The sequence below is a fragment of the Macaca fascicularis genome, chromosome 20, assembly GCF_037993035.2.
Source record: "Macaca fascicularis isolate 582-1 chromosome 20, T2T-MFA8v1.1".
NCBI lineage: Eukaryota > Metazoa > Chordata > Mammalia > Primates > Cercopithecidae > Macaca > Macaca fascicularis.
In genome coordinates this window covers 74,561,744-74,586,899 of record NC_088394.1, presented here as the reverse complement: position 1 = coordinate 74,586,899, position 25,156 = coordinate 74,561,744, and the positions used below count along the sequence as shown (strand labels likewise).

Sequence of the window (25,156 nt, the reverse complement as noted above, 5' to 3'; positions counted from 1 at the left end):
GGCTCAATGCTTCATCCAAAGAAAGCGAGATGATGAATGTATGTTGTTTTATGTTTTAAAAAAATAATAGAATAAAAATCAAGCCCATGACTGCCCGGTGCTCCTTCTGCTTTCTCACATTGCCTTCCTCATCCTGCATTCTTGGAACGGGTCCCAAGGGCCTGACAGTGGTATCAGGATGAGCACCTACATGGCAGGTGCTCAGTGAGGTTTTCTAGAATTGAGTAATAATTTCTAATACTGTTTTCTCCACATAAAGCTAGAAAATTCTCTCAATGAGAAAAAGAACAAATGAAAGAGAGAAAAAAACTAGATGTCTCATTATGCTCTCATGTTTTCCAATCCCTTATATGTAGACGAAATGCTGACCAAGACTCTCAGTGAATCCTGGTGACCTTGCCTTGCCCCTGACAGCAACATTCTTCTAAGTACGAATAGCAGGCGGTTCTAAGATCTGGCCTAGGTTGTACCAACCTCACTTATTTACTAGGCAATTCATCCTCAGAGTAGCTCTCCACCGTGCCTCCCTGTAAAGCACTTAATCCTCACTTACTGCAAACCCCAAAGTCAGAGCATTCACTACTACTACTACTACTACTACTACTACTACTACTACTACTACTACAATTATTATCATTTTGAGACAGGGTCTCGCTCTGTCACCCATGCTGAAGTGCAGTGGCACCATCTTGGCTCACTACAATCTCCATCTCCTGGGCTCAAATGATCCATCCACCTTAGCTTCCTGAGTAGCTCAGACCATAGATACGTATCACCACGCCCAGCTGATTTTTTGTATTTTTTGTAGAGATAAGGGTTTGCCTCAGGCTGTTTACCCAGGCTGGTCTCTAACTCCTAGACTCAAGTGATACACCCGCCTCAGCCTCTCAAAGTGCTGGGATTACAGGCGTGAGCCACTGTACCCGGTCTATTAACTACTATTATTAAAAGATGGCATCAGTCCAGAAACAATTTGCACTGCCCTTCCTTGAAGCTCTCCCCCAAACATCCCATGCACAGAGCCCCCACCTCCTCCCCACCCCTCAGCAACACATCTCTTCCAAGAGAGATTTATTACAGGGCTGTCGACACAGTCCTACCTTTATGTAAAAAGATAAAAATAAGAAACACCTTGCAAGAAGATGCCATGGTGAAAGCTAAATCATAAAAGTTTGATAAGGAATGATCAAATCCAGACAAATAACTGTTCATTCCCACTTTGTATTAAGCAGATAAAGTCATACAGAAAATCAATGTGATGTATTGAAAGGGGAAAAAAAATTGCCCAGCTTGGGGATTGGACTACACAGTGTTATGAAGTGGTCGCTTCAGAAGAACCTTACAATACAATAGCAACATAAATTTTAAAAAATGGCGTGCTGATTGCTGACTTGTGGGACCTGTCAATGCATTCCCTGACAGTCCTCTCTGTTGCTGCTGCTGGAGATAATTTCTGGTGAGGGCGGGGGGACACAGGCATTCTCATGTGTGAATGGTAGAGAGGAAATTGGTTTAACTATTCTAGAGGACAATTTGGTAATTTTGGTGAAGTTAATTGTTTCAAAGATGTACACAGTGCCTTTGTTCTTCCACTTCTGCTGCTGGAAACCCTCCCCCCCAATATCCTTGCTCAATTAGACTAAATATACATGCAGGAACATTCAATACTAAGTCATGTGTAATAGTAAGACATGGCTCTAACTTCAACATCTATAAATAGGAATGCATATGTCAATTAAATGACACCATGTGATGGCATACTATCCATCATGGAGTATTAGGAGGTTGAGCTACATGTGCTGGTACCAAATAATCTCCAAGGCACTATTAAATGGAAGGAGTACATAATAAACAAAACGTATCCAATAGTCTCAGTTGCATGCATTTTTTAAAAGGCTACCCATATCTGCATCTGATGCTAAATGCATATAACGTTTCTGGAGGAATCCATAACAAACTTTTAATGATGGCTGCTTCTTTGTGAGAGAGGTTTGGGAATGAGGAAAATCTTACTATCTTATTGAAAGGTCTGAAACGTTTATCCTGAGCTTCTATTCCTTTGATGGATTCTTTTCCCCAAGTGAGTAGGGAGCTGGTGGCAAGCAAAACAAGAAGCAGAAACAACACAAAGAAACAGTAAAAACTTTTGCAGGAACAGGAGGCCCTGAGTTGTTTTGTGAATTCTCTGCAAAAAAGACAGAAGGAGCTTTGAATGTTACTCATGATATGCCCAGCCCAGCTCCTCTCCCACTGGCAGCTGAAAAATGAACGTTGTGTTAAGTGGCCCCTACCACCTCTCAGGAAGAATATCAATGTCTCCAATTTCCTTTTGTTTCCCCAAGCCCACAACACACCTCCTCAAATAAAATGAACCATTGTCTGCCAGGGAAGCGGACCTTTTGTGTGCGGAAGTGCATTTTAGTGATGGGCTCACAGTGGTCAGTCCGTATCTACCACTTATTCTTTAAGGTAATAATAACCTCCCTCCTGCTGATAATATTTTATATAACCTGTAATTAAAAACAAAAAAAGCAGCACAGTCCACAATAGTAAACAGATGGGAAAGGCCCTCTGAAATAGAGGATACGGAAAGCTTGCTAAAAAGAGCACACACTTGCAGAGAGAAGATAAACAACTCTGGTGTCACTATGGTGAATGATGTGTTTGCTTTGAGGTGAAATAATAGGAAATGAGGATCAATTAACAATGTACTGATGAGCCTACAATTACCGGGCTTTTCTGCATGCACTAACAGCATGTTAAATTTCTGGTGGTGACAGCCCTTGGGATGAGAAGGCGGCTGATAGTTGAGCCTGGGGACTGGGCTTTGCTCTTCTGAAATAAACATATAAGAAGAGTCATGCTGTGTGTCTAAGTAAGAATGACTCGTTAAAAAAAGGCAACACTTTTCTCCCTTTATCTTTGACATGACACTTTCTATCTTCATGTGGGCAAATATACCAACACTGTCATTTTTCAAAGACTTTGGGGCACTGGTAAAATGGAAAGGAAAAAGCTCCTTTAGAAAAACAAACGTAACTCTCCTGACCCGATCCGATGGAGGCAGAGATGAGTAGTACAGTGCTTTGTAAAGCAAGAGCACTTTGGAAACATTTGATAATTGATTCAAATGAGGTCCTGAAAGGGTTTTTTTGTTTGTTTTTTCTTATCTTGCATTTTTGATCAGAAGTTCTCAAACTTTAGGCACCATAGAATCCCCTGGAGGGTTAAAACTAGATTGCTAAACCCTACTCCCAGAGTTTCTAGTTCAGGAAGTCTGGGGTGGGGCCTGAGTGCCGGCGCGTCTAACACGCTCCCAGGTGACCCTGATGTTGTTGGTTGGGGACTAGCCTTTGAGAACCACAGGCACGATGGTTAGGAGCTCAGGCTGCACAACTGAAAAAACTTGGCTGAATTCCTGATTCTGCTACACTGTTATCTCTGTCACATAGTCATTGAATCTATTTGTGCCTCAGTTTCCTCATCTGTAAAATGAGGATAAGAGTACCACCTGCTCATACTGGGTTAAACAGCATTCCCCCCAAATTTATGTCTATGCCAGCATGTGATTGATTTTTTTTTTTTTTTTTTTAAGATGGATTCTCGCTCTGTTGCCCAGGCTGGAGTGCAGTGGCGCAATCTCGGCTCACTGCAACCTCTGCTTCCCAAGTTCAAGGGATTCTTCTACCTCAGCCTCCCAAGTAGCTGGGACTACAGGCGCACATCACCACACCCAGCTAATTTTTCTATTTTTCGTAGAGAAGGGGTTTTGCCATATTGGCCAGACTGATCTTGAACTCCTGACCTCGTGATCCACCTGCCTCAGCCTCCCAAAATGCTGGGATTACAGGCGTGAGCCACCGTGCCCAGCCCTAATAAGTGATCTTATTTGGAAATGGAATCTTTACAGATACCACTTGTTAAGGTAAAATGAGGTCATCCTGCATTCCATGGAGCCCTAAATCCAACAACTGGAGTCCTTATAGGAAAAGGGAGCAAAGACACAGGTGAAGACAGCCATGTGAAGATGGTGGCAGACACTGGGGTTCTGCTGCCACAAGCCAACCAATGTCAAGGATTAATGGCAGCCACCAGAGGCTGGAGGAAAGGCACGGAGCAGGCTTTCACTCAGAGCCCCAGGAGGAACCAACTCTGCCAAGAACTCGATGTCAGGTGTCTGGCCTCCAAAACTGTGAGAGAATAAATCTCTGTTGTTTTCAGCTATCTAGTCTGTGGCACATTTTTTCAAGGCAGCCCTGGGAAACTTATACTGCATTACAGAATTCTTGTGAGGATTAAATTAGTGACTACACGGCAAGTATTTAGAGTAGGACATGGCACATGATGCCCATGACTTAAGTAGTAGCTTATATTATTATTTGGGTCTTATTAATACTTTGTTTCATTACTGTGCTATTAAAAATACCTTCTCATGGAAAGAACCAAAACTACAGAAAAGAGGGTAAGGCTGGGGTTCTCATCCGGGAGTGATTTTGTACCCCAGGGGTATCTGGCAGTATCTGCAGACGCTTTTGGTATTGCAAGTCTCGAGGAAGGAGAAGATGCTACTGGGGTCTAGCGGGTAGAGGCCAGCGATGTTGCTAAATGTCCTGCAATGCACAGGAAATCCCCCTCAACAAAGACTTTCCTGGCCTAAAATGTCAATAGTGCCAAGGTTGAGAAACTCCAGGATAAAGTGAAAAATCAAAATCACTTGGCCTCTGAGTCCACTTTGCAAGGTGAGAACAAAAGTAATTTATTATTACACTATACTTTCTAATGAGATCAACACTAGGCTCTGCACACTACTCCAGCCCCTCTGCCCCGCTCCCCTCTAAAAAAAAAAAACCTGTGTTAATAAAAAATGACAACAACGAAAAACCAGAGTCAAGCTTGGACCGTGAGAGGGAGCCTCAAGCAGTTATTCTGCGCCATCTTCCACGCTAGAAAAGGCAATGTGACCTCTTGTCCACTGGGAATCATTTTCCATCACATCCAAGGAAATTCGAGAGGGGCCTAAAATCTGTCATCAGAACCTGACTGCAAGAGACAAAGGTCCAGTGGGCTGTGGGCCTCTGGCTTCAATCCCAGCCAGTGTCACATCTTTAACTAGAGGAGGGGTTAGACTCTGGGTCTGCTGATTCTTCTGTCTTCTTTTAGTGACTGCAGCGTGCATCCTAGGGGCAGGAATCCACCTGGACTCTCACTGACAAGCTTGTCCAATATTGTTCTTGACATGCTGCAGGGCCCTGGGCGTCAGGAAGCACAGGCTCCTTTAGAGGATGGGGGAGAACTATGAGGAAGAAGGAAAATCCCCTTCCCCCCTCCTCATTTTCTTCCCACCTGTGCGTTAAGGGCAGTTGGAAGGGTGGAAGCCAGAGAGGAGCGTCTTCACTGACCCGGGCAAGGATGGTAATGAGAACAGAAGGGGTGACGGTGGAGATGACGACAATGGACAGACTCAAAGACAGCAAAAAATGACAAACCTCAGCGATCAGCAGGACGTATCGGGTGGCGGTGAGGGTGACACAGGGGCCATACTGGCAGCCTGGTGTGTCAATTGTGCAACTGCATGAATGATGGCACCACTCAATTAGCCAGAAAGCCCTACAAGGGGGCTGCATTATTTTCAGAAATAAATGAGTACGTGAAGCAAAATGCTCATCCACCATGTGCCCCAAGACCCTAACACTCCAGAATCTCAGCATGGACCAGACGCCATGATGGTCAGAGCAGCTGTGTATCTACAGCCTTCCCTAAATAGAGCGGCTGTGTATCTACAGCCTCCCCTAAATGTTTTCCTGTTTCCTATGAAACACGTCACATCTAGAACTCATCAATCTTCTGTGTCAGACCAATCTGCCTAAGGATTGCGGTGCTTGGTTTGGAAGGAACCTCTTCCCTTTCATCTTCTGCCATGATTGTAATTTTCCTGAGGCCCCCCAAGCTGTGCTTCCTGTACAGCCTGCACAACCATGAGCCAAATAAGCCTCTTTTCTTTATAAATTAGCCAGCCTCAGGTAGTTCTTTACATCAATGTGAGAATGGACTAATACAGGCACCAAGAGGGGACAGAGAAAGGACGTGCATTTTGGAGTGGGTGATCCCAAAAAGGCCTCATCAGCTAGTATTGATCTGCCACTGAAGGATGATGGGGAGACTGAGGCACACAACGGTGATCCTTTCACACACACACACACACACACACGTTATAAGAAACAACAGAGCATAACTTTCATCCTCATGTTGACGTAATAATTTTGATCCTTCCCCATCCCTTACTGTACGGAAGCAAATCAGAAAGAGGGAAGAATAATCCACACCCCTATTTCCAAACAGACCTTGGCACTTAACCTAGATCTCACTCAATTTTTTTTTTCCCCTTGGCAAAACCAAGGCTTCCCCTCAGGCTGTGCAATGCGGATTTTAAGATGCACAAAGATAACCATGCTTGAATACAGAGCTGGAACCCTGAGGAAAGGAACACACACAGACAGCCCACAGGATATGTGAAAATCAAGCCCACATCACCTAAATATAGTCTAACTTCTAAATAAGGCTTCAAATCACAGATTTGTTTACTTTCATTTGGTGATAATTGTTCACAGCAGAACATATCAGAAAATTCTATAATAGGAACCACAGCCAGGAAATAGTAAATAATTAATCACCCTCCCTCCCAGCCTCTTGCATCTCTGTTGATATAAATGACCGTATAATTCCAAACCCAATTATCACTACTTAGCCGTTCCATTTTGTAGTTAAAACCCCACAAAATTAAAGTGCATCAATTGTTAATGGTAATAGACCAAACAAGGGATTAAAGATTATTTTAATGTTTATTTCCTGTCAAGAGATCTTTTGGCAGGAAACACAGCAGACAAAAGGCTGCACACTCAGATGAGATTCATATATTTAAATCTTCTAACTTCTAGAACCATTATGGATATAATTACTTGTTTAATTTACTTGTTCCCTCAAGATACAGGCTGAGGAGATCAGGCCAATGTTATTATATCACGTTCTCAGAAAGGATAGGCACTGCTCCGTAGCACTTTGTAGGCTGTTTTCTCTAAGTGGTCAAATCAAATTAGTGACCACGCCCCTCCACCCTGAGAAGTCGGATGAGGCAGAGACAGAGAGCGGAGTCTGAAGGGAGTGAGACCTCAGTTTCATTCTCAGGCTGCAGCCTGTGGCCACAGTGAGTCCCTGAAGCTAGTCTGAGTCCAGTTTCCTTAACTGTAAAATAAGGTTGATCAGGACCAGGATGCAGTCCAGGTGAGAAGGTCGCAGAAGACTTGGGGAAAGCCACAGAGTTAGCCAAAGCAAGTAGCGACACAAAGTGTAAACCCAGACATTTTCATGTGGTGGCGCTCATTTTAAATGTGGTCACATAGATGATCAATGCTTAATTAATCTTTCTAAATTATCAAGATTATCGTGTACACATATACACATATGCACCCCCCCTCCCTAAGAAAAAATATGACTGCTACATTGAGGGGACCTTAGGACCCAACTGAAGAATCACTGGTCTATTTCCAAAAATCAAGACAACAGTATGTTCTACGACAATGTCAAATCAAATAATTAGGATGTGGGTTAAGAAAGGTTAAAACAATTAACAGGCCCCCAAATCTTATTTTTAGGTTTTATATTGGATATGTAATTATATATACACACATCCACATAGAGAGAGAAGGGTATAGATAGGTAGGTACATTAAAACAACTGATCACCTAAAAAACTATTTCTATCATGGAGAAATCAGAATCTGAAAAGAACGCAGGCCTCTTCCCCCAAAGAGTTCAGTTGATTTACCTATTTCTTTTCTGCCACTTTCATTAGAATATAAAAACCATGAGGGCGAAGATACCATCTGTTTTGTTCATTACTGTATTGCTAACATTTAAAACAGAGCGTAGCACATAGTAGGTAGTTGATAAATACCGCTGGTGTGAAGGAACGTGATGAGAATGATGACTGTATGATAATTTCATATTTTTACAAAGGGATTTATATCTCATAATTCCCATATCAGTATGCGAACTTCGTTTACCGATAAAGAGTCTGAAAACCAGGGTGTTCAGGGTTGCGAGCTCTGTCCAAATCACCCACCCACGTGAGGATCTGAAGCCAATGTCAACTCGCACTTTCCGATTCTAAATCCTGCGCTCAGCCTGAGTCACCACCCTGGCCTTTGAGAGTTTCCCTCTACCTGGATTTAGGAGAAGGCATTTTGCTTTACATAGCAATATGATGACTTCAGAAGTTTCTGCAATAGTGTGGGTTCCCAAAGCTGGATGTGACCTTGAGCAAATCTTAGTTTCTCTGGATCTCTGCTTTGCCTTTTGGAAGAATATTTGCAGTGTGACATGTGACGATGTTTGTTCAGACCTCTTGTGTGATTAGAGATGTGTCCTGCTGCACGTAACAGACAACGTGATTCAAACCCAACTCAAAATATTACGTTGGTGCTACAAGTTACTGTGGTTTTGGTCATCACTTTCAATGGCACAAACTGCAATTACTTTTACACCAAGCTAACAGCTTATTTTATAACCAATGGAGGTTCAGGGTAGGAGGCCCATAGGACAGCTGAATCAGCGGCTCTAAAGTGCCACAATGAATTCAGGTTCTTTCTACTTGCCCCTCTGTCCTACACAGGGTCATTTTCAACTGTGGCTGCAGGTGGTCCGAACCCAAACTGGCCGCTGCTAGTCCAGGCTGCCCCGACGTCCACAGGAAGCAGAAAGTCTCTCATCCTTGTGTATCTGTTTTAGGAGTAGGAGGCTGGGCGCGGTGGCTCATGCCTGTAATCCCAGCACTTTGGGAGGCCGAGGCGGGTGGATCACCTGAGGTCAGGAGTTCGAGACCATCCTGGCTAACACAGTGAAACCCTGTCTCTACTGAAAATTCAAAAAATTAGCCGGGTGTGGTGGCGGGTGCCTGTAGTCCCAGCTACTTGGGAGGCTGAGGCAGGAGAATGGCGTGAACCCGGGAGGCGGAGCTTGCAGTGAACCGAGATCACACCACTGCACTCCAGCCTGGGAGACAGAGCCAGACTCCTTCTCAAAAAAAAAAAAAAAAAAAAAATGAGTAGGAAACCTTCCCCACAATCACCCCTCATATCCATTGGTCAGAACTGGGTCACATGCCTATTTCTAAACCAATCACTGGCAAGGAACACAGTATTATGGGCTTGGACTAATCATTGGAGGCAAAAGGATTTGGGGGAGTCATCCATTATTACTGTTCTGATTACTTTTACAAAAAGTGCAAGGCAAAAATAAATAGCAAAATCAGCCTGAGTTCTTTTTAAAAATAGTGTCCAAACTATAAATGGCCTAGCTGGCCAACACTAGGGAATGGTTACATAGAATACAATTCATTTACATGGTGTAACCTTAGGAAATTATTAAAAATATTTTTTCAAGTAATGTTTAATGACATAAGAAATTCTTGTTTTTTAAAAAAATTATATATATATGCCTATATATTACAAGCCCAATTTGTTGAAAAGAATGCTATCACTAAGAAAGAAAAGAACATACAACTAAATATTAAGAGTGATCATCTCATGCTAGTGAAATTAATAGAGCATTTTCATTCTCCTCTGTCCAAGTTTCTAAATTTTTCTTCGTTTTCTTCTCCTTCTTCTACCATGCACATTATTTATTACCATAATCAAATAACAAAAGTTCATTTTTCAAAGTAACAAATCATGTGTGAACTCCAGAACTGTGATGGGCAAGGGGGAGTCAAATCAGGTTCTATGCCTGGGTCCAATCATATAATTTACTTAAGGTCAGTATTTAAGGAAGATGAATAAATTCACAGTCTAATAAAAATATACACACATATAAAAGAAATATCTGCTTGTCTACCAACTCTATTTTTATCACAGAAGAATCTGAATCTGAAAAGAACAAATTTGGCATCTTTTCCACAGTCCCCAATTCTTGGGGATGATAAATCCCGAGTCCAGGATGGTCGAGGAGTCCTGGCTGGGTGCTGATGATGGCAGCAGCTGTCCAGGTAACACAGGGAGACCCCAAACAGGCTGAGAAATACCTGGAGCACCAGACACGTGAGTAAACTGCTGAGGGGTCTGCATGATCTGTTACGACTTTCTTTAAAGTCCTTTATAGAGTCCACAATTGTATTGGGAATTCATGGGTCATGGCTTCCCTTTTTTTTTTTTTTTTTTGAGACGGAGTCTCACTCTGACACCCAGGCTGGAGAGCAGTGGTGTGACCTTGGCTCACTGCCCCCTTCATCTCCCGGGTTCAAGCGATTCTCCTGCCTCAGTCTCCCAAGTATCTGGGATTACAGGCATTCGCCACCACACCCAGCTAATTTTTGGATTTTTAGTAGAGACGGGGTTTCACCATGTTGGCCAGGATGGTCTCGATCTCTTGACCTCGTGATCTGCCCACTTCAGCCTCCCAAAGTGCTGGGATTACAGGCGTGAGCCACCATGACCAGCCCCAAACATCTTTTAAGTTACCAGGAGCCCTGGTCTCAAGCTGCCTTCTGGACATCTGGCTTATCATGAGGCCTTATAGGTACTTCCTTTAAAACAGTCCCAGGAATGCTAATAATACATTCACCTTATACCTGATCTAGGTGGAAAATCATCATCATCATAATGTAATTGATAATGGCAACCATCCCTGTACCTGACATTCCATCTTACTTACACTCTCTATCACTTCATATGGGAATAGCTAGCAATACTTCCCATTCTACAGATGACAAAACTAAGGCTCCGAAAGAATAAGGCATGAGTCCAACCAAATAGTTTGTGAGAAGCCAGATTCCCACCCAACAGTGTCTCGTTCCAAAGATCAGCTGATCCCGAAGAGGTTCCTCATCAGAGATTTGGGCTGCTGCTCCCGCACTCCTCAGTTATGTACTGATGCTTACCACCTGCACAGGAGGCAGGGGTCATTGTCTGGAGACATGAGCTGAGTCTCCGTAAGCAAGAGCACTGAGGTTCTAAGCAAAAAGCAGGAATGGGTAAGCATGGAACAGGTAAAGGCAAGAGTTTAGCCCTAGACCTCAGGTGAGCATCAAGGATAGAGTCTGGCCTCACGCCAGCCCATCTTTGATACCATTTTAACAATCTGCTCACACTGCCAGGGACCTGCATGGCTTCCCACCTCCAGGGGACTTGTTCTCCTGCCAGAGTAAAACACTGAATAGCTGCTTGTATTCAACCTGACATCCACAGATATTTAAGAGTCTAATTCAATCGTTATATCTTCTCTCTAGACACAAAGGAACCACAGCCTTCCGGCACCTCGGGGCGCTCTCTCTCTCTCTCTCTCTCATTTGCCTTTCTTGTTTAAGCATGCCAGGGATGTACACACGTGAAACAGGGTGGATTAAGTAAAGATGCTGTACAGTGGTGCTACTTTGGTGCTTAAAATATAAGAAAACTTAGTGGATTTCTGATCCTAACTGAGGAAAATCAGGTACCTGGGCTTTGGGTCGGGGGTCTAACCTCCTCGTGAATACAACAGTTGAACAGATGGGCAATGGCTTCAGTAGTCAAGGAGCTATCAATCCAACAGGAGAAAAGCCAAGTTTCCATCAGTCCTAAGCTCACGAGTCCCTCTGTTAAGGAGAATCACATTACGATGAAGTTTTAGGACATAAACCAAACAGCCAAGCCACCTTTTCCCTATTCCATTTCCAAAGGAAGATGTGCCAAGTAAGTGATAATATAAATCTGTAATGTTCTATCTACATCAGGGTGTCTGGCTGGCAAAAATCCACAGTGGAACCTTTGTAGGCCAGCTGAGATTTGTGGGACAGGGGGAGACGTGGCATGGAAACCCATTCCATAACCTTTCACCATGCATAAAATTTACTGTGAATGGAATTCCTAAAAGTCCATGTTGGCCTCTGATTTAAAACTATTAAATCTGGTTTCCTGAGAACACCTCCATTATAATAAATACTTCACTATGACAACATATGCTAATTACACAATCTCAAAGACCAGAGTGAACAACCTATACATGAAAAATGCATTTGCACGCAGGTGTCCTGGATTCATACGACTCGGGCTTTAGATTTGGGTTGAGTCACAGGGCAAATCTCAAGCACTGCATGGGCAGTCTGATGTCATGGTGGAAAAGCCTGAGAAGCAAGGCATAAGGACACCAATTTCACACAGGTGACAAAATGAATCTGTGTTCATTTGTAACAGGGGCAGTATCTCCAGCTTATAGAAGAGGGAAATTATCTGTTATGTTTACAGATAGGAATATGTTCTTCTGAAAGACAAAAAGCGGATACACATACTTCTTCATCTTCAAAGTACGTCCTGAAGAAATTAGAGAAACACTATGGTCACTGTATGTAGTGATCTGTTAAAAAGAAAAATGAGATCCTTTCTATGTAAGTTAGCCAAACACTCTTTTTTATTTTCCTTAATCTGGGTTCATTTGTCCTGCTTTTCTCCTTCTTCTTTCCTCCTTCCTCAGACTTTTCAGCCAGTCCTACTGGCCTCTAGTCTGCTATGATAGTTACAAAGATAAAGTACAATAGGCTTCCAATCTACAAATACTCTAATTGAAAGAAAAAATATACAATGGAACCTCCCTCCATAGAATGACAGATAAGAGAGGTGAATCAAGATGGTGTCCAGGGCTTTTGATCCAAACACAGACACACATTTGGATCCTGCTTCCATTACTGTGGCTTACCATATGTGGAAGCCAAGGTCATTTAATTCCTCTGTATGCCCATCAACCAGACCTGCAAAATCAAGGCTTTGAGTATGTAAGTGTGAGGTTTTCCTAAGGGTTAAATGAGATAAGTAAACCCAAGCTGTACACGGTAGACTCAACACATAAAATAATAACATAACAACAGTAACAAATCATTTTAACAGAGGTCAAAAGTGGGCAGAGTCATAAGTAAAGGACAGAAGGGAAAGTAAGCAAAACCTAAGAGGTGGGAAAGGACAAGGTCTATGGTATGTACCAACAAATGGGGGAAGAGCCTGGTGCAGTAGCTCACGCCTGTAATCCCAATACTTTGGGAGGCCGAGGCAGGAGGATCGCTTGAAGCCAGGAGTTTGAGACCAGCCTGGGCAACAGAGTAAGACTCCAGCTTTTTTGTTTTCCTTTTTTTTTTTTAATAGCTGGATGTGGTGGTGCTCACCTGTAGTCCTAGCTACTCAAGAGGCAGAGATGGGAGGATCACTTGAGCCCAGGACTTAACAGGCTGCAGTAAGCTAGGCTCACGCCACCACACACCAATCTGGGCAACAGAGTGAAATCTTGTCTCTAAAAAAAATTAAAAACAGGCCAGGCATGGTGACTCATGCCTGTAATCCCAGCACTTTGGAAGGCCAAGGTGGTTGGATCATTTGAGGTCCAGAGTTTGAGACCAGCCTGGCCAACATGGTGAAATCCCATCTCTACTAAAATGCAAAAAAAATAAATAAATAAATTAGCTGGGCGTGGTGGTGGGCGCCTATAATCTCAGCTACTTGGGAGGCTGAGGCAGGAGAATCCCTTGAACCCGGGAGGTAGAGTTTGCAGGGAGCCAAGATCACACTGCCGCACTCCAGCCTGGGCGACAGAGCGAGACTCCCTCTCAAAAAATAAATAAATAAGTAAACTAATTACTAATTAAAAACCATCAAAGAAACAAACAGGAAAAGCCATGTGGGAAAAAATTAACCTAGTGCAAAGCTAGTGTAGAAATAAACAAAGGGAACCCAAATAATAACAAATGGAGGTCATTTATTCAGAACTTCCTGCAGCCAGGCAGTCAGCCACCATCAGTTGTGTTTGGCAGAGACTCAAAGGAGGTAGGGAGAAAGAAAGCTTTATGGTTAAACAAAAAAGAAAGTGGATGCCTTCCAGTATGCTCCGATTGGAGGCTGTGGACATGGGGAAGCCGGAGGTGGGCTCACTAGACCAAGGCATCCTGTATGATTGGCTTGGGGAGCATATCTGGCTTTCTCTGGTTGGTTCTGCGTTGGAAGTGGGGACAAAAATTAGCAAAACTGGGCATTACTGACCAAGTCCTGACCATTCTGAGTTGACTGCTCCAGAGCCTGTGGGTCAGCGTTCCATGACTAAATATGGTCTGGCCATTGTCCATGTGTATATTTGGTGTCTCATTAGCAAGACATCCTAGGGACCAGTGACTGTTTACCTTACAGCTATCTGCAAAAAGGATCATGACAAAAACTCTTCCCCAAAGCAGCAAAGCAGTGAGTGCAGGGGAGCTGGCTGGCTGCAGACGAAGGAGTGAGCACGCACCAGAGTTTCCTTACAACAAGGGCCTCTCGTTCTCCGAGGGCGCCCACGCAATCTAAAAACCAGTCCCTCGCCACCATGGGTCTTTGTACAGGGATATGCATGAATTAGAGAGGAAAAGGTGCTTTGATGTCCTAAAGAAATAGCTGTTTTTCAGACAACTCCTGGGAGGTGGTAATGTATTCAGTCACCTTTCAACATAATTCCTGTCTGACTCATTTTCTCTCTGGCTTCATCTTCTCCAAGGTGGTGCACACCTGTTCTGGGTGAATAAGAATAAGTGTGGGGTACAGATAGGGAGGGTTCAAGAAGCCAAATGAATACCGGAAAATACTAAGGGAAAGGAAATGAAAAAAAAAAGCCCACCGTCCATATGAAATTCCTGGCAAAGTGATGACTAATGTTGTCTTTTAGAAAATCAGCAGTAACAGCCTCTAGATTCTCAGAGTGAGAGAGGAAAAAAAAAGAGCTGGGATCCCCCAAAGGCAGAAATATTCCACTTGACATAACCAGCCTTAGCTAACACATTTGTGGCTTCTGTTCTAGAAACCTCTGTCTTGAGTCCAGTTAGATCTGGGTTTCATCTCTGAATCTGGCACTTAACAGCCAGTAGACTCTGAGTCATCCTGCAGGCTATTTTGAGTTATCAGAAGGTGATGGTCTGATGTTGATGTGCTGCCCAGCACTCAGTATGCCCTCAGGAAAATGGTAGCTGTTATTTTATAGAACGGGGAGGAATCTGCCGGCTCTTACAGCACAGTGGCAGTGAAAGTTTGAGAAGATGGAGATCAGGCTTAGCATACCTCAGACATCCATTCCCTTCTCTAACAGACCCCAAGGTGCTTTGTACATGATTTCATTGTGTACTGAAAAGGGCCTATTATCATGTAACCATGTGCTAATCCGTGTAATGATGGAAACCTGGAGACCCACGTGAGCAATGAGAACCAGCAGCCAGTCTCCCAGGTGGAAGGAGGGATAAGCAAGAGTCTGCAGCTCAGTTACTCCTCATCCTCACCGGGGTCTGGCCAGCATCCATTCCCTTTCCTGTAAAGCACTCGCATTTCCTTTGGGAATCAGCCCTTCTCGCTGTCCTGATCCATGTGTTTTGAGATCTCACAGTAGCAAGTGACTCATGTTGGTTCAGTGATTCCCAGAGGCTGATTCAAGGATGTCCCCAGCTAGACCCAGGATGGTCGATTCCAGATTGGGGCAATGGGGAGTTTCACATCCTCAAGGCTTGGCCATCATCGGGGAAGGAAGTTCCTGGGTCACAAAGGGAGAGCTGGGCCCAAAGGGAAGAGAAAGACTCTTGATGACATCTGTATATCTGGCCCCAGCAGAGTCTGAGCCAGTTACATGCCTAGAGTTGTCACTTCCACAAGGCATCCCCCTCTCCAACCTGCCTAGCTTCAGTTAGTTCAGTGAGACTTCTCTTACTCACAACCAACACAGCCTGACACAGCAGAGTTAGTTTTGGCTGACGGGAGGTAAAAGGAAGGCGATTCTAGGCATGATCCCTAACTTCAGTGAACTTATGTTCTTGTTCTAGGAGGAGGCAAAACCAAGTAAACTGAAAAATAAAATTTAAAATATGTATACCAGGCACGATGGCCTGTAATCCTCTCACTTTGGGAGGCCCAGGAGGGCAGATCACTTGAGGTCAGGAGTTTGAGACCAGCTTGACCAACATGGTGAAACCTAGTCTCTATTAAAAATACAAAAATGAGCCGGGAGTGGTAGTACATACCTGTAATCCCAGTTACTCGAGAGGCTGAGGCTGAAGAATTGCTTGAATCCGGGAGGCAGAAGTTGCAGTGAGCCAAGATCACACCACTGCACCCCAGCCTGGGTGACAGAGTGACACTTTGTCTCAAAAAAAAGAAATTAAAATATATAAATTGCGATGAGTGCTAGGAGGCTAAGGAAAGAAGGGCTAAGACGGAGGATAGATGGACCTTACTTTCTTTAGTTAGGACAGGATGGCAGGCAGAATAATGGTGCCAAAAGGCCAAGTGTAGTGGCTCACACCTGTAATCCCAGCACTTTGGGAGGCTAGAGGATTGATGGAGCCCAGGAGTCCGAGATCAGCCTGACAATAGAGCAAGACATCATCTCTACCAAAAACAACAAAATCAAAATCAAAAGGCATCCATGCTCTACCCTGAAATCTGCAAATGTGTTATTTGGCATGGCAGAGAAGACTTTGCAGAGGGAGGTAAGTTCTTGAGTTGAGGAGAGTATTCTGAGTTACCCAGGTGAGACCAATGCAGTCACAAAGGACCTAAAGGGTCACAAATAAACCTAAAAAGATGACAAAGTGGGAGAGAAGGGGCAGAGTCAGAGAGAGAACTGAAGACCCTGCACTCCTGGTTTTAAAGATGGAAGATGTGGCCACCAGCCAAGGAACACAGGTGGCCTCTAGAAACTGAAAAAGTCAGAACAAATTATCCCCGGAGGCCCCGGGAGTCCAGCCCTAACACCTTGATTTTGGCCCAGTGAGACCCTGCTACAGTTTGGATGTCTGTTACTTCCAAATCTCATGTTGAAATTTGATCTCCAATGTTGGAGGCCGGGGCTGATGATAATAGTCTATGTCATGGGGGTGGATGCTTCATGAATAGATTAATGTTCTCCCTGTATTTGTTCCCAGAGAGCTGGTTCTTTTTTTTTTTTTTGAGACAGAGTCTTGCTCTGTCCCCCTGGCTGGAGTGCAGTGGTGTGATCTCGGCTCACTGCAAGCTCCGCCTCCCGGGATCACGCCATTCTCTTGCCTCAGCCTCCTGAGTAGCTGGGACTACAGGCACCCGCCACCGCGCCCGGCTAATTTTTTTGTATTTTTAGTAGAGACGGGGTTTCACCGTGTTAGCCAGGATGGTCTCGATCTCCTGACCTTGTGATCCACCCGCCTTGGCCTCCCAAAGTGCTGGGATTACAGGCGTGAGCCACTGCGCCCGGCCAAGAGTTGGTTCTTTTAAAGGCCCTGGCACTTCCCCTCCCCTCTCTTGCTCCCTTTCTCCCCATATGTTCTCTGAACCTGCTGGCTCCCCTTCACTTTCCACCATGAGTAGAAGCTGCCTGAAGCCCTCATCAGAAATACATTGGCACCATGGTTCTTGGACAGCCTGCAGAAACATGAGCCAAATAAACTTCTTTTCCTTGTAAATGACCCAGCTCAGGCATTCCTTTATAGCAACACAAAAGGACTAAGACAGACCCATTTTGGACTTCTGACCTCCAGAATGGTAAGAGAAGACATTCATGGTATGTAAGCCACTCATGTGTGGTCATTCGTTACAGCATTGACAGGAAACTAACACAGATGGTCACGAAGGGCCTCTCTCAGAGGAAGGAGCATTTACACTGACAGCTAAGGAATGAGGAGGTGGTACTCACACCAAGGGTAGAAGACGACCATCGGGGAAAGAAATCAGTACATGGAAAAAACCCTTAGATACGCAAGAGCTTGAAAGATTCTGATAAGAGCAAGCAGACCATTGTAACTACATTGTATATTGATTAGCCTTGGGGTTTAGAGAAGAATTTAAAGAACTTTATTCAATGCAACCCAACTTTTGAAGAAAACAAAGCACTATTTAATGATTTCCTTCCTCTTAAACTCGTTGAAGAGTAGAACCAAAACTCACCATTTATTAATAGTTACTAATACAAAGAATTCCACAAAAGTACAATTTTCCTTAGTAATTCCTATCTATATTCCTCACATGCCTTGCAGATTTTCTATTATGTCCTCTTCTCCTATATGCTCTCCCGCTGTACATACTAGTATATTCTTAAGCCAGACTCATAATCGTCGCGAAGTAAATATTTGTTGGATAAAAGTGCTGAGGTTTGGCCGGGAGCAGTGGCTCACGCCTGTAATCCCAACACTTTGGGAGGCAAAGACAGGAGGATCAGTTGAGTTTGGGAGTTCCAGACCAGCATGGTCAACATGGTGAAACCCCGTCTCTACTAAAAATGCAAAAAATTAGCCAGGCATGGTGGCAGGCTCCTGTAATCCCAGCTACTTGGGAGGCTGAGGCAAGAAAATCATTTGAACCTGGGAGGCGGAGGTAGCAGTGAGTCGCCCCACTGTACTGCAACCAGGGCAACAAGAGCGAAACTCTGTCTCAAAAAAAAAAAAGTGCCCAGGTTTTTGGTTTGAAAAGACACTCCCTGATGCTATTTATCCCCCGTGACTTGCTCTCCTAAGTCATTCTAGAAATAATAAAAATTTTTGTTTACATAGAGGAGGGAGGTGACACATGGGGTAGGCGTCAGTCCAACAGCACTACCTGTCTGATTAGATGTTTAGGGTGGGGAGGAGAGGGAGGAGTAGTATTTTTTTTTCATTTTATGTATTTATGTATTTATGTATGTATGTATGTATGTATTTATTTATTTATTTATTTATTTTTGAGATGGAGTTTCGCTCTTGTTGCCCAGGCTGGAGTGCAATGGCGTGATCTCGGCTGACCGCAATCTCCACCTCCCGGGTTCGAGTGATTCTCCTGCCTCCGCCTCCTGAGTAGCTGGGATTACAGGCATGCACCACCATGCCTGGCTAATTTTGTATTTTTAGCACAGACAGGTTTTCTCCATGTTGGTCAGGCTGGTCTCCAACTCCCGACATCAGGTGATCCGCCGTCTTGGCCTCCCAAACTGCTGGGATGACAGGTGTGAGCCACTGTACCCAGCCGTGTTTTTTGTTTTGTTTTGTTTTTATAAAGTATCATCAAGATATCAAGGGAGCTGGAGGTTACTAATTATGGCAACTGTTTCAGGCTGGGAAGAAAGTATTATTATTATTTTTTTTTGGAGTGGGGGGGCTGTCCTCCATCCCATTTCAACTGCTGAGCAAGCAAAGAGCGATATGAATAAACTCTACAGGCACAAGAAGTCTAGGGCTTCCTTTTAAATCAGTTCCTAAAAGGCAAGGAACCAGTATATCATAGTGAGACAATCATTTATAACGGGGCCATTATTAGGAGCCAAGATATAAAAATCATACATGAAACAGCCTTATAAGCAGATTCAGTGCATGGCTGATTAACCTCCCTCTCCTGCTAGGGGCTGGACGGCTCTGGGGAGTGGTAATGAGATGTGCAAGTCATTGGCCTTGAGGTCACAGGTTTCAAGCTGGACATGTTAGAAGGGGCCTAATTGCTACTCATGGGTGACTTGGCAGCACACCTTATGAGCTGGGAGACACAGAGACAAGGGTTCGAGTCCCGGCACTGTCCCTGAACTAGCCACTGGAAATCTGCAATAGTCACAGATCCTCGGGAAGCCTCAGTTTCATGACTTACAAAACCTTGTCAGGGTTGATTTTGTTGTTGTTGTTGTTAGCTAAATATGAGTATGCTTGGCACACGGCAAATATTTGATAAATGATAATCCTTCGTGTTTTCTAGGCATACTTGTCTTCTTTTGACTTCTTAGGCATTAAGAAGGCAAGAGGTGCTGCAAATATTACAAGCTCCAGAGCTGTCAGATCCTCTTGGTTCTGGATAGCTGCGCAGAGCTTTTCTGCCTCTTCAGGTAAACAATGGAGAGGACCTTATCTTGGCTTATCTAGTTGGGGTTAACAGGAGCAGGGATAACAGGAGCACTAACATTTACTTTGTGCCAGGCACAGTTTAAGTATTTCATCACCAATAACTGATTTAATCCTTACAGGATCACCAGGAAGCAGGTCCTATTATTGCTATTACAAACCATCACCCCAGGATTTTACACCGAGTAGGATGAGTGCCATAATTCGGCAGTAGGATTCCAGAATTTGATGGACTATTCAAGTATTTCCTAATCCTAAAGGGCTGGACAGTTAGAAAAGAGATGTTTTTCCTGCATTTTGTCATGAGTGTGCCTCACGCCCAGCATTCCCCACTGAGGTATGCTGATGCTGATGTGCACCCACACACAGCCTCAGCAGAAGCAAAAAGAAATACCACAGCAGTCGAGGTGGGAACTGCCATGGACACCAAGGAAGGGAAACACGAAAGGGAGTCTTCATCCATGTCTCAGCTGGCAGCAGCCCACGGCAAGAACATGGAGACTCAACTTGCCCGGAAATCTCATCCATCAAGCAGCTCCTGGTGGCACGAAAATCACAGGAACAAATAAGTGAGGACTGCAGGTCTGGGCAGCATTGAATTGGACCTGGTGCACATATATGGAGCTCAGTAAAGTCGACAGATTCCATCAAGGCTGAAACAAAAGCGGGGAGCCCAAAGAGAAAGAAGCAAGGACAGAGACTTTCAGCAAAAAAGGAAAGTCAACATAAAGGGACAGAACGAGGAATCTGGAGACAGAAGCCATGGGTTCAAATCCCAACTCTGACTCCTAGTCCAATCCTCTATCCTCCACCTCCTCCCTGCATTCCCCACCCATTTCCTTAACCTTGAAATAAGTCAACACCTTCTTGACAACACAGGATGCTATAGAATGGATATTCACAAATTATCTCTGGCTTAGGAATCCCAATTCAAGTATATATAAAAATGCCATATATTTTCCTGTTAAATGGAGAGAAATTGTCAATTATGTGCGGGACAGACAGTCTCCTACACAGGCATGTCACATTCAATGTACTAGAGTATTTAAGTGTTAACTCTCCAATAAATTGGTGGTTGTTTTTCTTCTTTTCTTCCCTCTTTGCGTTTTCCAAGGACTTACGGCTCTTGATGAAAAGGGAGGAATAATCATTTTTTCCGTGTCTGCGATCAAGATCTATTTGGTAACCCACTCCTCTAATACCGCCTGTGCAGAGAAATAATTTCGGCTCCCCGTTAATTTGAGTATTGAACTGAAATTCTGCAGCTGCTTTCTGCCAAGCTTGAAAGCAGAAATTAATTTCAATGACCCAGGCAAGTGGAGGGGAGCTCTGTCAGGTAATTAGTCTTCGTCTTTTGCTACTCAGGGTCTATCACTGTGTTAATCCATACATAAACCTAGGCATTCCCGGAGTCGCTCGCAATCTGCGGGGCCGTTTAACTACCTCTTGCTTGGGTTAACCACGAGCCGGGCATCTGCAGGGAAACGGATGAAGGCTCCCTTTCATGTTTCCCTTCCTTCTACCTATTTAGGGCCGGCAGAATGAATGTGGCTGATTTACATGTTCTTTTCCCCATTTGATTGAGTCTGCAGTTGATTAAATAGAGCTTGGGGTGGGAGAGGGGATTGGGTGGGGAGGGGTTCCCACTCCTGCTGCTTTCTGACTTGCCAGTTTATTAATGAAAGAGCCACGGATATTGATAGCCCTGACACTACAACTGCAGCAATTAAAGGCTATGCCCTTCCAGGCTTCTAATTAAAAAGGAGCCTTTTTCTCTCCAGGATGGGTCCTATTGTCATATTTGCATTCGATTGTGGCTCTGGTTTGGGGGTTTCTCTGCCTTTTCCTTTAGAAAAAAAAATCTCCTGGGGGAAACTTAGACCTGAAAAAAAAATAAACACAGCGTGAAAGGCTTTGTTCTCAATGGGGGTCATTCTGAAATCCAAGGAAGAGAATTTTTTTGGAGGAGGCACCTGTTCACAACCACAGCCTGCTTCTCTCCCAAACCCTTCTCTCAGCTTCGAGGAGTGTTTCAGCTGTTCTATGTTACAGTAATGCTCAGTTAGGACAAGTTTCGCAGCTGGTTCCTTTCCTTTCCTTTCCCTTTTCCTTCCTTCCATCTGCCCTTCCTTTGTTTTTCTTTTTTTTTTTTTTTGGAGAGAATCTCACTGTGTCACCCAGGCTGGAATGTAGTGGCACGATCTCGGCTCACGGCAACCTCTGCTTCCCAGGTTCAAGCAATTCTCCTGCCTCACCCTTCCACGTAGCTGGGATTACAGGTGCACACTGCCATGCCCAGCTAATTTTTTGTATTTTAGTAGAGACGAGGTTTTACCATGTTGCCCAGGCTGGTCTTCAACTCCTGAGCTCAGGCAATCTGCCTGCCTCGGACTCCCAAAATGCTAGGATTACAGGCGTGAACCACCGCGCCCAGCCCCTTCTTTCTTTCTTTCCTTCTTTCTTTCACCAACTTTTAAGTTCCAGGGAACTATGTGTTTTATGCGCACGTTTGTTACGTAGGTAAACGTGTGCCATGGTGGTTTGCTGCACAGATGAGCCTATCACCTAGGTATTAAGCTGGTGGTTCTTTCTGATGCAAACCCCTGCTTCATTGCAGTACAGGAATCAGGTCACATCAATGGCCGGAGCTGGCGAGGTGCAGAATGTGGAGACTGAGCCTATACCTCGCCCCTGTGCCCTTCCTGCCAATTCTGAACACCAGGATTCTAGCCCAGAGCGGCCGACTTGAGTGGCACTCCAAACTTTCAAGGGAAGTCAGAGATTGGGATTTTGAAGTGCAACATTCCTTCAATAGTATCCATTCGTTTGTTAAAAATCACCACAGGCGCCGCACACACACACACACACACACACACACACACACACACACACAAACACACACACATGACCCAGAGAGGACATTGGCAATACCAGAGACTCTCTATCGGCCTCCCTCCAATCCTGAAGATCCATTTCTTCTCAATACTCAATGCTTTGTGTTTCTATTGTGAACCCCTCATCTAAAGGAAAATGAATCCGCCTGGCGTTGCTGTGTCACTTTCCTATCTGAGTGGTCACAGGCTGTGAAAATACGCCAGCACCGTGTGGGATTTAAAAAGGAAACCAGCTGTGATCCCCAAACGCCTGCCTCCTACTCCCTCCACAGTTGACATGAGATCACCACTCTATCTTCCTAGTAGTCCTCATCCTCACACTGAAGCCACGCTGGGCCTAGCCTGGTGGCTCACACCTGTAATTCCAGCACTTTAGGGGGCTGGGGTGGGTGTATCACCTGATGTCAGGAGGCCAGCCTGGCCAACATCGTGAAACCCTGTCTCTACTAAAAAAGACAAATAATTAGCTGGGCATGGTGGCGGGCACCCATAATCCCAGCTACTCCAGAGGCTGAGGCAGGAGAATCACTTGAACCCGGGAGGCAGAGGTTGCAGTGAGCAAAGATCGCGCCATCGCACCCCAGCCTGGGCAACAAGAGTGAAACTCTGTCTGGAAAATAAATAAATAAATAAATAAATAAATAAATAAAATAAAAATCAATTTTAAAAAAAGCCAATCCGTGCCCCTGGAGTCTGGGGGGCGGGGGAGGCCTCTCTCTCCATCCCACCCACCACCAGGTCCTCCAGAGGCAACTCTGGGTTTACTCTTAGTACAGTAATGAATCCGCTTTGGGATCTCAAACACTCTTATTTCCCTTCCGTGCACTTCCCTTTCCTCGACTGCAAAGCGAGAGAGTAATTCTGAGCCCACAGGTCTGTTGTGAGGTTCCCATGAAGTCATATACGGCAAGGTGTGAGCCCAGGTGCCAGTCTCCTCGTAAGGAATGACCCAGCTTGGGTCACTTCCCTGTACTTGTCACTGACGCCTGGGCCCACATGGCTTTGCGCACATGCAGAGGTACTTTGTACATCCTGGGAGTCGAGTCTTCCAAAGTGAACGGGCTCTTGGTTCCAAGTTTCCACCCTGCCCAAAAAGAACAATATAACGTCCCAGTATTGGACAGCAGGCTGATCCTTTGACCTCAGCTTTTCTACCCCTCAAGTGGGTTTCTGTTCCTCCCCCACAGGACTGGTAAAAGATTATAAAGGAAAGCAGCCCTGATAGCCAGGAAGCCTTTAGGAAATTAAGCCCCGACTACCACCTCCCCAGAGGAGCTGTTTTTTACTCGTATCTCTCAGGTTTTCTTCAAAGTTATTTTTCCATGCCTAGGACTAAAGCTTGGAAATAGGAGAAAAAAAAAAAAATTCCTCAATTTTCACAGGAGCGACAACTGTGAAATCTCCTAATTATTTCTGATTTTACTGTGAATTCCTAGAAATGCCACATCTCCTCCCAACCTGGAGAGAGACAGCGCCCTGACAAAGAGAAAAGCTCTCATGCTCTGAAGTATTTGATTGGAATCTGAAGTGCTCTATCTCTCCTCTGACCACCCCCGCCCTTCCCTCAAGCCTGCTGCTGGGGCATGGTGGAAAAGTCAGAAGCATTAGTCTGGTGTCAAGGGGCACTGCTATCCACATTCTATGAGAGTCAATTGCAATTAACAGGGTCATCCAGAAAAGGCAGGTACAGCCCAGACAAAAGCAGCACAGAGAGATCTTATCAGAGTCCAAGGCCGACAGGCTGGGTCTGAGCCTTTCAGATGCTGCTTGCAGAGGAAACAAACAAACAAAAAAATGGTGGTGGAAAGTGGTAGGGATAGGAAAGACAGACCCAGCCAGAGGGGGGAAAGGACAGGGAATGAAAAGAGCTGGGCGACTGAATCGCGGGGTTTAAAGAACAAACACAGACTCCTCGGCCTATGTCTTGGGTTCAGCTCCTGACTCTGCCCCTGGCCACTTAACAAAACTTGGGCCATTCAACCCCTCCGAGCCTTCATTGGCTTGTGGGCAAAATGCGAATACAAATAGAACGTTCCTGTTTTTTAAACTGTCATGGAAAATAATTGCCATGGGAAACAGTGCTGAGGGTAGTGCCTGATATTGGACAGTTACTAGAATAACTAACAGAAGAGCTTAGCTTGGAGTCGGGAAAGCCGTACGGAGAACCTAGAGAGAAGTGGGTGATGTGAGCAAGTTTCCCAGGGAAGAACTCAAAACACTGCACAGACAGGTGACCAAGTTGAAAGTGATTCTGGGCCTACCTAGTGGAAGATGGCATGGAGACCCCTGCCCCCTACTCAGAGGAAGGACTGACTCTGCAAGGAAGCAAAGTCCTCCATGCTCATGGATGCTGGTACCAATTACAGAGGTCCCGTCTCCGCGTTCCTAAAGACTGGAAGATAGAGACACACACACAC

General features: G+C 44.7%; 1 protein-coding gene across 5 annotated transcripts in view; it reads right to left on the bottom strand.

The window, feature by feature from the left end:
- The window catches only part of WWOX (WW domain containing oxidoreductase), a 1,124,793-nt gene that overhangs the window by 548,777 nt on the left and 550,860 nt on the right, over positions 1-25,156 (bottom strand). For 2 of the 5 annotated variants that reach the window (XR_010583895.2, XM_074026754.1), the window contains one exon: positions 1-25,156. This exon is cut by the window's left edge and continues 8,008 nt beyond it; it is cut by the window's right edge. The exons of the other annotated variants lie outside the window; for them this stretch is intronic. The gene's annotated coding sequence lies outside the window, so the exon portion shown is untranslated. 5 annotated transcript variants of the gene reach the window in all.